This window comes from Astyanax mexicanus, chromosome 7 (genome assembly GCF_023375975.1).
Source record: "Astyanax mexicanus isolate ESR-SI-001 chromosome 7, AstMex3_surface, whole genome shotgun sequence".
NCBI classification, from domain to species: Eukaryota; Metazoa; Chordata; class Actinopteri; order Characiformes; family Acestrorhamphidae; genus Astyanax; species Astyanax mexicanus.
The window spans coordinates 16,017,560-16,030,353 of record NC_064414.1 but is presented as its reverse complement, the minus strand read 5'-3'; positions in this window follow the sequence as shown (position 1 = coordinate 16,030,353).

Here is a 12,794-nt window from a genome sequence, read left to right as displayed (position 1 = left end):
GGATGGAAGGAAAGCACAGCATTACAACATAATTCCTTCTCCACATAAACTCATCTGTGTCAGTGAACATGTGCTGACATTTGTAACATACATTGATTTATATTGATGATATATTAACATACTGTTTAGTTACAGCTCCTTTAGAATCAGTTGCTGATGCATAATTGTGTACCTTTTCAACGTATTTCTCATTAAACATCTTCATCTTAAATACACCCCACCCTTTTAAGCTCTTCAGTAAGCATTTGCAGAGGAGCAGAGACATTTAACTTGCACTAGCATTATTTTAACCCATTCCTAGCAAGATACATAGTCTGTCAGGTAGTGAGTTAACAAGTTACCTAATCAGTAAACTAGTGAGTTAATTAGCTAGTTACCTAGTCTGTGAGCTAGTGAGTTATGTAGTTACCTAATCAGTAAGCTAGTGAGTTAATTAGCTAGTTACCTAGTCTGTGAGCTAGTGAGTTATGTAGTTACCTAATCAGTAAGCTAGTGAGTTAATTAGCTAGTTATCTAGTCTGTGAGCTAGTGAGTTATGTAGTTACCTAATCAGTAAGCTAGTGAGTTAATTAGCTAGTTATCTAGAAGGTGAGCTAGTGAGTTATGTAGTTACCTAATCAGTAAGCTAGTGAGGTAGCTAGTTACCTAATCAGTGAGGTAGCTAGTTACCTAGTCTGTGAGCTAGTGAGTTAGCTAGTTATCTAAACTAGTAAGTTATGTAGTTACTTAGTCAGTGAGCTAGTAAGTTAGGTAGTTACCTAGTAAGTTAGCTAGTAACCTAGTTGGTGAGCTAGTAAGTTAGCTAATTACGTAGTCTGTGAACTAGTAAGTTATGTAGTTACCTAGTCAGTCAGATATCTAGTTACCTAGTCAGTGAACTAGTAAATTCGGTAGTTAGCTAGATACCTAGTTAGTGAGTTAGCTAGTTACCTAATCTGAGAGCTAGTATGTTTGCTAGTTACCTAGTCAGTGAACTAGTGAGTTAGCTAGTTACCTAGTCAGTGAGCTAGTGAGTTAACTAGTTACCTAGTTAGTGAGTTAGCTAGTTACCTAGGGTGACCAAACGTCTGTATTTCCCGGGACATGTCCGTATTTCACGTCCTGTCCCGGGCGTCACTTTTTTTCAAAAAGTGAGGAAATGTCCTGGTTTTTAAATGACCTTCATTGGACCATTACATTTACAGGCACTAGGGCACTGCGCACGGCGCTGCGTGTGACATAATCCCTGATCCGCCTCAGTGAGAGCAGTAGACAGCGTCAGTCTTAGTGAGAGCACCTAGACCCCCCCGGTCAACAATCACAGTGCAGTTACCTAGTTATACTGGACAGTTTGTGAACATGTGACCTTATTTACATTATCACTTTTTTTTTTACATTAAACAATTCAAATGTTCCAACAATAGGTAATAAATTATCAGTTCTGACCCCATTTCAGACTGAATGATGAAAGGATCATTAGAAACAGAAATAGAAATTAGTGAAATTAGTTGGTTTCAGTGCATTTTTAACATTAAGATATTTACAGTATTTAAGTCATGCGAATATGTTATCATAAACTCTTAAGGTTTTTTTTTTTAATAATTTAAAATATATATTATTTATATATATATATATATATATATATTATTTATATATTATCTTGGTTCACTCAACACAGACCCTTTTACCTAGGCTTTAACAGTTTTTTAATATTTCATAGTTTTACATTTGTTATGGGCTGACGAGCAGTGGCTCTCCAGATGTTATGCAGACTGGGTCTGAAAAGAAGGATGTTAACGTGGGGTAAATAGAGGAGGCCACCTGCTAACTTCAGTTCTGATGCTGCAGATGATTTGCATTCCTGTGGCCTGCTGCCCTGTATGATTACTCCTGCCACTTCACAATCCCATCTACTGTTTAATATTGTGGATTCCATCCAATTCCACTAAATGTCTTCCTTTCTGCATCACCAGGACCTGGATGAATGGGCTCCTATTTAAAGCGATTCTCTGCCAGCAAGTGAACCGCTCAGCCCTAAGCCCCGCAGCCACATGAAAGCACACGAGGGAACAGTCACCGCACTAAACCTCGATTGATATAGTATCCTGTATCCTCCACACGCAGACGCAGAACAGTCAGCGATGCTCCGACACCCATTTCATCTCCTTGCCCTCACGCTCATGCTCAAATGGCAGCTTCTCTAAACAGCTGTTAAGCCTCCCAGGAAAGTCAATGTGAAGGAGTATTTGGATTTGAGGTTTCTTAAGCCATAACACCAGGGAACACTGCCTGGTAAATGACACAGTGTTAGGCCTGCGCTCTGTAAATCATGTTTTCCTTTTTCTTTCTTTTTTTTTCTTTTTTAACTGTGAATTGGGGCTCTGTTCCTGCTCTTTGACTTTGCTGTCCTTTATGAACTTTACCTTCAGTTAGAAATCTTGTGATAGTTGCCATTTAAATGTTAATAACTTTAAAACACACTGCACTAAGTACAGACTAATTAAGTTAACCGTACTTAAATTGTGTTGACATTATTCACAAGATTCAGTCCTGGGTTTGTATTATTTGGTAGGCATTGACTAGAATGTGGATTAATGCTTTTGATTTTTAAACCTGATCAGAAGCTAAACACAGACTTAATTCTAACATGTAACATGTAGAGATAACATAATATTGCAAGTATTTGCTGTGGATTCTGTTGTGGATAAGCAAACATAACCCATTCTCTGCAACAGAGAAAAGAGTAACTTGCTCTTCTAGCCTTCAACACTGATACTAGGCAGCTGTACCACATTATATACTGTAATAAAGAGAACACATAAGAAAAGATACTCTGGGGGGAATAACTAAATCATGATGGGTGAGTAAAGGTGGGGCAACACCCAATATGCAAATGGTTGGTCCTAGGAGCCAATATTTTTTACTCCTTAATGTTGTACTACACAAACTTTAGACACACCCTAAAGATTATTTTAAAGGTTATTAAATGAAAGTTTTATTTAAGTTATTTTTTACTTAATTGAAAGTAGTAGGGCAGATAGATTTACATTGTTCTCATTCAAAATATTACATGATTTTAACAACTACTTTTATACACTTTTAACATAGGGCTTTGTTGACTGTGATATTTGATGTTTGTATGTTAGCACTATAGATAACTGTAAAGTTGTTCAATAAAGTCAAAGGAGAGATCACTGCCTTGCAAATCATAGAAACTGAATACAAATATATACCAAAGGTAACAACTGTTTCTAGAGAAGAAAATTAAAGGAGCACTGGCTACTCTACCTGGATGTGTCAGAAACAGGAAGCTATCACCGGCTGCCACCAGATTCCTGAGAAGGCAGGTGGTCAAAAACCCTTGAGGGACTGCGGAAGAGCTGCAGCAAGATTTTCTTGGCAGCAGGCACTGAGATTTCTGTTTATATAGTAAGTTACAAACAAAATACAGACAATCTCCTGCCTGTACATCCCTACTGACCTAAAAAGCACCAGCCAGGTCAGCTCCAATATGTTCCAAAACCATAAATGAGGTAAATAAGCCACAAACAGTCTGGGATTCTGAAACTTTGTGGCTCTCTTTGGGTATTAAATGTAGGTATTTAAATTGGTCTTGTTTAATTGCTGTATTACAAAAAGATTGAAAGTTTTCTCATAAGCCTAATGAGCAATGGGGTTAAATATGTCTGACTGAAACTGTAATTCCACTAGGTCACTTGCCAAAACTTCTTTCAAAACTCCTTTTGCCCCACTACCACACTGTGACCATAAAAGGAGACATGCCTAAAATGAATCCATGTATTATTTTAGAATAAAGAAAGTCAGTCTTGTTTACAAATCATCACCAGCCAGGAAAGTTACTGATACAATTAATTCACTATTTTATGAATTTATAAGTAATTTGAAACCTAAATGGTTTACGATAAAATGTAACCTTTAAAGTGGGCTTTTTACCAACTTGTTAATTTTTTACACATAATTAATATACTTGTGTATAAGACGAATATCAATCAACAAATTTAGCTTCCATTTAAATAATGGTCTAGACAAATAGAATATGTATTTTTATTTACTTGTTTTTCTTATTTGTATTATTTGAATGTTAAAATGATTTTACTCAGCACATATTTATCATATTTTATTGGTACAAGCTTCAGCATTTCATAGAACCCTGCTGCACCCATGCAGCCCCAGAACATGGCATTCCCACCACCATGCTTGACTGTAGGTATGATACACTTATCTTTGTACTCCACACCTGATTGCCATGCTCAGAGACCATCTGAACCAAACAAATTAATCTTGGTCTCATCAGACCATAGGACATGGTTCCAGTAATCTATGTCCTATGTTGACATGTCTTCAGCAAATTGTTTCAGGGCTTTCTTGTGTACAGTCTTCAGAAGAGGCTTCCTTCTGGGGTGACAGCCATGCAGACCAGTTTGATGTAGTGTGCAGCTTATGGTCTGAGCACTGACAGGCTTACCCCCCACCCCTTCAATCTCTGCAGCAATGCTGACAGCACTCCTGCGCCTATCTTTCAAAGACAGCATTTGGATATGATGCTGAGCATGTGCACTCAGCTTCTTTGGACAACCAACGCAAGGTCTATTCTGAGTGAACCCTGCTCTTTTAAAACACTGGATGATTTTGGCCACTGTGCTGCAGCTCAGTTTCAGGGTGTTGGCAATCTTCCTGTAGCTCTGGCCATCTTCATGTAGTGCAACAATTCATCTTTTAAGATCCTCAGAGGGTTCCTTGCCATGAGGTACCATGTTGGAACTTTCAGTCACCAGTATGAGAGAGTGTGAGAGGTGTACTACAAAATTAAAAACACCTGCTTCCTATGCACTACTGAGACCTAGTAACACTAACAAGTCACATGACATTTTGGAGGGAAAATGACAAGCAGTGCTCAATTTGTAGTGTCTTATGGGTGTACTTACTTTTGTTGCAGGTGGTTTAGACATTAACGGCTGTATACTGAGTTAATTTTGGGGAGGAATAAACTAACAATGTTATATAAGCTGCACATACACTTCTCATTGTGTCGAAGAGTCAGTTTGTCAGTGTTGTCCCATGAAAAGATATTCATACATATCTGCAGAAATGTGAGGGGTGTACTCACTTTTGTGATACACTGTATAGTTGGCACACAGTCAAAAAAGAAATACACTTGAATTTCACTGTAAAGTAAAGCAAAGTAAATAACTTAAATAACCTTAACTAATTAAGTTTCTTAATGAAAGTTGGCCCGATTAGATAACCTGAGTTGGAAAAATTTACAAACTGTAGGTGAACCGTAGTTGAGGTCAGGTCAACTACTTTGCACATGCTCAGTTTTACTCCTTAGTTGAACAGAGTCTATGGAGTGGTTCTGCAGGGGTTAACCTCATTCAGAATCTTTGGGATGTGCTAGAGAAGACTTCGTGCAGCGGTCAGACTCTACCATCAGCAATGCTGCAAGATCTTGGTGAAAAATTATTGCAACACTGGATTGAAATGAATCGTATGATATTGCAGAAGCTTATTGAAACAATGCTACAGTGAATGTCAAAGCTAGGTGGTGTAACAAAATATTAGTGCATGTGACCTTTTTTTTGGTGGCATTTTTTTTTTTGCTAGGCAGTATTTATAATATACATCATCTCATTAACATTTTTTTTGTTAGTAAATTCTGCACTGAATAATCCAATATGTTTGAATAACTCTGATTATGTTTTATCACTTTTAAGTTAAATGAGAAAAAAAAGTCTTAACCAAAGAGACCAAACATTTGAGTTGGGACAGTTTGGAGAAATATGGTAGCAAATTAGTATTTTTTTAGTGGAGTTATAAATATAAATTTTGCGAGATTCAGTCTCTACCTGTGTATTGAACAACTTTTTCCCTGTATCTGTTCTTGTAAGGGGCTTCAGCTTCACATTTCTCTGTAAAGCTGCCCTGAATTCCTGCCCAAAACCTCTGAGTTTGCCCCATTCCAGTTTTTAGGGTGTGGGAAATACAAAGCATTTTATAGCATTGTCAACAGAACTTAAATTAGGCAAACTAAACACGTGGTCTGAACACAACTGAACACAAGTTGGCACAATTTTTGTTTTGGAGAATTATTGGAAAATTTTAAATGTTCCAATATATATATGTAATATACATCCATCAACACACTTTCTGTGGTTTTATCCCAAACGTGTTTGAACTGGCCTAAAAACTCAAGTTTTCACAACTTTAACTTTCTGTACAGTGCAATGAATCAGCTGCACTTTTTAACATTAGTGTGTTTAATACTGTTTTAACTAACTCAGCAAAGTTTATTAAAGGCTTACCAACTCACTAAAATTATAATGTGATAACATTATTCATTTAAGCAGCATTTTATTTTTATTGTTATTTTTTATTTTTATTGTTTGTTTTGGTAGTCTGAGAAACACCTAAATAAGTACATCAGTGGTTATTACTGTTTAGGAAATGTTATTTATGTGACCCCATGGTAAACTAGATTTTATGTTCTTTCTTTTGCTCTCTTTCTCTCTCACTCTCCCTTTCGCCTTCTCCCTCTGTCTCTCTATCTGTCTCTCTCTCTCTCTCTTTCTCCCTCTCTCTTTCTCCCTCTCCCTCTCTCTCTCTCTCTCTCTCTTTCTCCCTCTTCCTCTCTCTCTTGGTCTCCCTCTTTCTCTGTTCTCAATGGCTTAACTATTTATTTTCACAGTGTCAGTTTGCAGTAAGTCTACAAAGCTGCTGTAACACTATCTAATGAAAATGTTTTGTAGTTTATCTTATTCATCTCTACACAAATGGTCATTTCTATGTGTGCTCTGTGGGTGGGCTGCGAGGTCTTACATTATATCCAATCAAATAGTCATCAATAGTGCTCCCATATGGGCCACATTTTTACATGATCCAAGGCCATGATCATAAGACCAAATGTAAATCCTCACCAAGACACAATTTGTGTGTCTGTGTTGTGTGTGCATTTGTTCTATTTCTGAATTGAAAGTGAGGACGGAAGCACATGCACGCCTGTCCAATCACTGCCAGTGAAAGGATCTCAGGGAGACGGCTGCTTTATTTCTGTTTCATCTTTTGTTCCATCCTTACATAAAGACGTCTGTTTATGTCTCTCTGCTTTACACACCGAACATAAAAAACAAGTCCATACAAATATATTACCTCACATCACATTTAAAAGAGGTTGAGTATTGTTTACTTACTTCACCATACTCACAGTTTCCTCTACATCTTAGATTAGAAGGGACTTTCCAAGCAGTGCACTTTTCCCAGTGTTTACTGAAGGCTTATACATATTAACTCCTGGTTGCACATGAACACCAACGCAAGCCAGCATGCACCGTGGCATGCGGCAGGTCTCTCCATTTAAATGAATGGGATGCGTCAGGGCTTAAGTGCTAGTGGACGCGCACTGTAAGCAGTTAAGCAGTGCTGTGTGTGGACGACCGGGGAAACTTACAGGAAGCTGCAGTTCCTCATCCAACCACTAGCCGGAGCTGGAGCACTGGAGCCCAACCATAAGCTACAGGCTACAGGCTCAGCTCAGAGTTTTTCCAGTTTCTGCAGTTTATATGTGTAGGACCAATGCACCCCACTTACCGGATAATACAGCTCTCTACAGTTCATCTTTCAGCCCAATCAGTAAGTAACAGAGCCAGTTAGCTCACAAGCTAACAGCAGCAGGAGTCATGGAGCTAGAGGACTATAGTTCTGAGTGTTTTTAAAGCTAGATATGCAGAAGTTTTTGTTAGTTTCCAGCCTGAGCTCCACCCTGCAGTTTCTGTGTGCACACTCGAGCTCCTACACTATGGGTTTATACTGGATGTGCTGAGAAAGCCGCAGCACTGCTCGGATGAAATTAAAAGCATGTTGGTCAGTTTGAGCACCGCTCACCTTAGAATTATAACTACACGGTTAAGTGGACACAACTGCCAGGTAAGGCTGTTGAAGGCTACTAAAGACTATTAAAGGCTATTGGAGGCTATTGAAAGGGTTATTGGGGCAGAAATCAGTACAGGCTGGTTAGATAAGTAAGCATATTCACGTTCTCACTGCGGAGAATACACAGCACTCTCACATTTTCATAAAACAAAATAGTCTTCTTTTGTGTTGTACTGTTTGATAACATAATTAAAACAGATTTCGTTCATTCCAACTATTTGGAAATTTAGATAAAAACTGTATTGCTGTAACAATTCTTACTAAAAAATGTGGGGTTTAAATCAGGTCTGCGCTCTTAATTACAGTTTATGGGGCAGGCAGAGTCAGGCTGAATTTTTTGCCCAATCTAATCTAGCTGGAGCATTAGATGAACGTTGTTCTTATTAAAATAATGTATTATTAGTTATATATTAACAGTAAATATGAGCTATTTTAAACAGTATGCTGACTCTGAAGAACAGGCTGTAGGGCGGCTGATATTGGGATACACATTCCTGCGGTATTGGCATATAAATATAAAAATTCTGGTGTCTTATAAATATTTACACACAACTTATATCTCTCCTAAAAAGCGTTTATTTTAGTCAGTAACACTCTTCAGTTTATTTGCTATCAGCATAAATTACCAGTGTTTTCTTAGGCTTGGATGTAATTAGAGGAATCTGTACCAGGTTTGCCTGGCACCCGTGTGGCATTAATGTGGCATATGGCCCCGTCCAACATCGGTTTTGATGATTGATTTTGGCGAAATCGGTCCCAAAAACACTGATTGGTCCATCTCTAGTAATAATTGCAGTTAGATTAAAAACTGGGATTTTTTCCACCCACTGCATTAATTCATCTATACAGTCTGTCTAAAGTTCCCCCAGTATGAGAAGAGGGCAGCTGATGATCTTTAGGGCGGTCTTGATGATCCTCTGTAGTGCTTTCCAATGAGCCACTGTGCAGCCGGTGTACCATACACACATGCAGTGTGTTAGCCTCTTAATGGAGGCACAGCTAAAGGTCTTTGTGTGATGTTGTTTCTCCTGAGGGTTCAGCAGCTCGGAGGTGTTCACGCTTCAGGATAGGCTCCGTTTTTTATTCATCTGCAGGGGCGGATTTAATCACCACGCAAACCATGCAATTGCTTGGGGCCCCAGGGATCAGGGGGCCCCCTGCTGGCCAAAAGGTTGGCAAAAAAACTAAACAAAAAAAAAACACATTATTTCTTTTTTGTTTGACACCGAAGAGTAAGGTAGCTTCGGCACAATCATGAAACGAAAACCACGATGGTTTAATTCTGAGTGCAGTATAAAGATTGAAAATAGTGCAAGGTGAGTCAATATTGCATTTTGCTCTACAAAAGAATCCATTTGATCAGGGCCCCCGGAAAACAAACATTGCTTGGGCCCCCAGAACTTTCAAATCTGCCTCTGTTCATCTGCAATCTGTGATGAGTTCTTTAGTCTTTGGTTGTTGAAAGCTGGTCTGCTTCATCTCTGTAGGCAAACTACAGAGCAAATTAACAGCAAAATGCTGGCAGTAGAGACACTGCATTGCAGTTATGATGGTGAATTAGGGGTGGGGGAACATGCCCATTATGCAAGTAAATGATGTCAAGAGTCAATGTGAAAGGAAATATCATAATCATATGTTTTTAATAATAACTGTAATATTTAATTGTAATATTTACTCAGAATATGGGGTAAAATCTCCCCAAACAGAGTGAGTGTACTGTACATTGTTGCTTCACATTTATTAAATATATATATATATATATATATTACTTGTGTATGTATATGTTTGCAGTCCTTAATTGGGTAATTTAGGAAGCTTTTAGATTTGATGTGTATGGCAATATTAAAAACAAAGAATTGACCATCCCAGAAGTACTAAGAAGAACTATGAACTAAATAATGAGCATGAACTTTTAACTACTTATGCTTAAAAAAATGTAATATTTAATATCTGGCTGTGTTTATGAATAATTATAGGTTCAATTTAGACACCCAATATGCCATTTTAAAGCTTAGAATTTCTGCTTATCAGTTATCTAGCCAAATTATCTAGCTGTATCTCCTTTCAGGAAATAAACATTTATGGCAAAATATGCCTTGCTTATCATAATTATGAATCATATTTTTCATATTTGCTTTTTTTGTACGTTCATATTTGATCATATTTGAATGCGGACATGTTATACACCATTCGAACCGTCTGCCCCTCCGAATTACCGAACTGCGACCCGTTTTACTGTAGGATGTACGGTTCCTGAATTAGAGCCAAAAGAGCATGTTACAGTGTGTGTGTGCAGTTCACATCTGCTTGTGTTTCGCTGCAGGACACTCATGACACACTAGTGACACACCCAACCCCCTCGAGCGCTTAGCCCACAGTCTTACCTTCAAAATGCCTCCAAACTTAAGAAAATCCATCAATCCAGTCGCTAGTAACACTCATTTATATCCCACCAGTGCCTGAAATAATTTGAGGCAGAAATAACAATTTTTTCGCTTTATTAAAAGCATATTATTGGCCGCTCCACCAAGTCCCGCCTACCTCCTGACAGAGCAAAGCCTACTGGACATGACGATATTGTGGCGGCTCTGGGTTGTGTGTGTGGCTGCCTGCAGGCATGTTTCTGTTCTCCTGTGTGCGAGGATGACAGGGGTGGGGCATCTCCCTTGGTTATGCAGAGAGGGTGGGCACCACTCTGGATCTGCCATCTGGGAGACACACAGCTGGGTTGGTGGCCTTTGGGCTATTTGAGCTCTGTGGGTTGGTTTTAGCTCTCCTAGTTTTGTTAAAGGCTGTAAGTGAGTGGCAAGCCTGTTCAATAAAAAAGCTGTTGAGCATTCAGCATGAGTCTCACGGGTCTTCCTTCCTCTTCCACGCCACATTTGGTGTCAGAAGTGACCCTGCTGGAAGATATTGAGCTGCTGGCAGGGGAAATTGAACGGCTGAGGAGGAAGACAGCGGACCAACGGACTAGAGGCAAGGCTCTCCAGCGGAGTGGACTCGGACCTGACGGCGCCAGCGGGCTGTTCGGAGGTCGTGGCCGGGGAGAGGACGACGCGAGCACGGCGGCGCTGGCTCCCAGAGCGGATGGCGCGAAGACGGCGGCGCTGACTCCCAGAGCGGATGGCGCAAGGACGGCGGCGCAGGCTCACGGAGCGGATGGGGCAAGGACAGCCGCGCCGACTTGCGGAACGGACGGCGCGATGATGGCGGCGCAAGCCTCCGGGATGGCGGGCTTGAACGAGTGCACTGCAGCCGGCCGGGAAACGGAGCCGGGACCACCCAGTGAGGGTTACGGTGGCCCCAGGAACGCTATGCTTACCCTCAGGATCTGATTCCGGAACTGCCGGACTCAGCGGCTATTTCCTGAAATGCACATTGAATGGAGTGACGGTGAACGCGCTGGTGGACACGGGCTCATCAGTCTCACTGATATGGCCCGAGCTAGCGACGGAGGTAGTGGCCGAGTTTGTGACTGACAACAGCCAGCGCATCGCTCTCTCTTCAGTCACCGGGGATCCTATAGGTCACCTAGGATTAACGGAGTTGACGATTGATGTCGGCAAGGGGCCCTTTCAACAACAGTTCTGGGTAGGACGCATCAACGACCCGTGCATTCTGGGCAAGGACCTGCTCTCACGCGTCGGAGCTATCATTGACTGTGCACGGGGCTCGGTGCTGGTGACTGGACTCCCCGTAGAGATACGCGACGAGTTAGGGGTAAGTGAACTGGTGGGAGGGAATGTGTGTGATTCGGTGCGTGATACGGTAGAGGGTCCGCTGGATGTGGGGTTGAGTATAGATCCGATAAAGGAGATGCTGGAGCGCAGTTGTGTGGGTTTATCTGGTCCCCAACAACTCCGTTTGCGCGAACTGATCGGCCGTTTTCGCACGAGTTTCGCTGTGTCTGAGCGCGAGTGTACTAAAACTAGCCTTGAGGTTCATTCGATAAACACAGGTGACGCCCAGCCCATCAGGCTGAGGCCGCACCATCTGGCGTTAGCAAAGAGCGTAGTGGCGGAACACTTAGTCCGCGAGATGGCTAGTACGGGCATTATTGAGCCTTCGAGCAGCCCGTGGTCGGCCCCGGTGGTCCTTGCGAAAAATAAGGATGGAAATTGGCGCTTTTGCATGGATTATCGGCAACTTAACGCTGTCACGAAGCTTGACTCCTACCCGCTCCCCAGGATCGACGATACGCTGGACCAGCTGTCTGGCTCAGCCTGGTTTAGCTCGTTAGACCTGAGGAGCGGATATTGGCAGGTGCCCCTCGTGGCGGGGGATAGGGAGAAAAACGCTTTCTCGCTCGGCTCAGCCCTATGGCATTTCACGGTGCTTCCGTTCGGATTGTGTAACTCGCCGGCTACTTTTGAGCGTCTTATGGAGCGTGTTTTATGCGGGGTTCCGCGGTCGTGCTGCGTCGTTTATTTGGATGATGTCTTGGCGCACGGAACCGACTTCGACTCCGCACTGTCTCACCTTGAAATGGTTCTCGGCGCGATTCAGGCGGCTAACCTGAAGCTCAATCCGGCAAAGTGTAATCTGCTAAGGCAGCGCCTGAGCTTCCTGGGCCACGTAGTGAGTGGTGCTGGCGTGGAAACCGATCCCAAAAAGACGGAGGCGGTCCGTGACTGGCCCACACCGCGAGATGTAAAAATGGTTCGCAGCTTCGTGGGGCTCGCCTCGTATTACAAGCGGCTTATTAGGGTGTTCGCGGACGTGGCAGCGCCGCTTCATGCTCTGACTAAGCCTAGTGTGAAATTCCGCTGGTCTGACGAGGCGGAGCGGGCATTTGAGGAGCTAAAAAGCTGCCTGTGCAATGCTCCGATTCTAGCGTATCCGAAGGTGTCTGAGAGTTTCATTGTGGA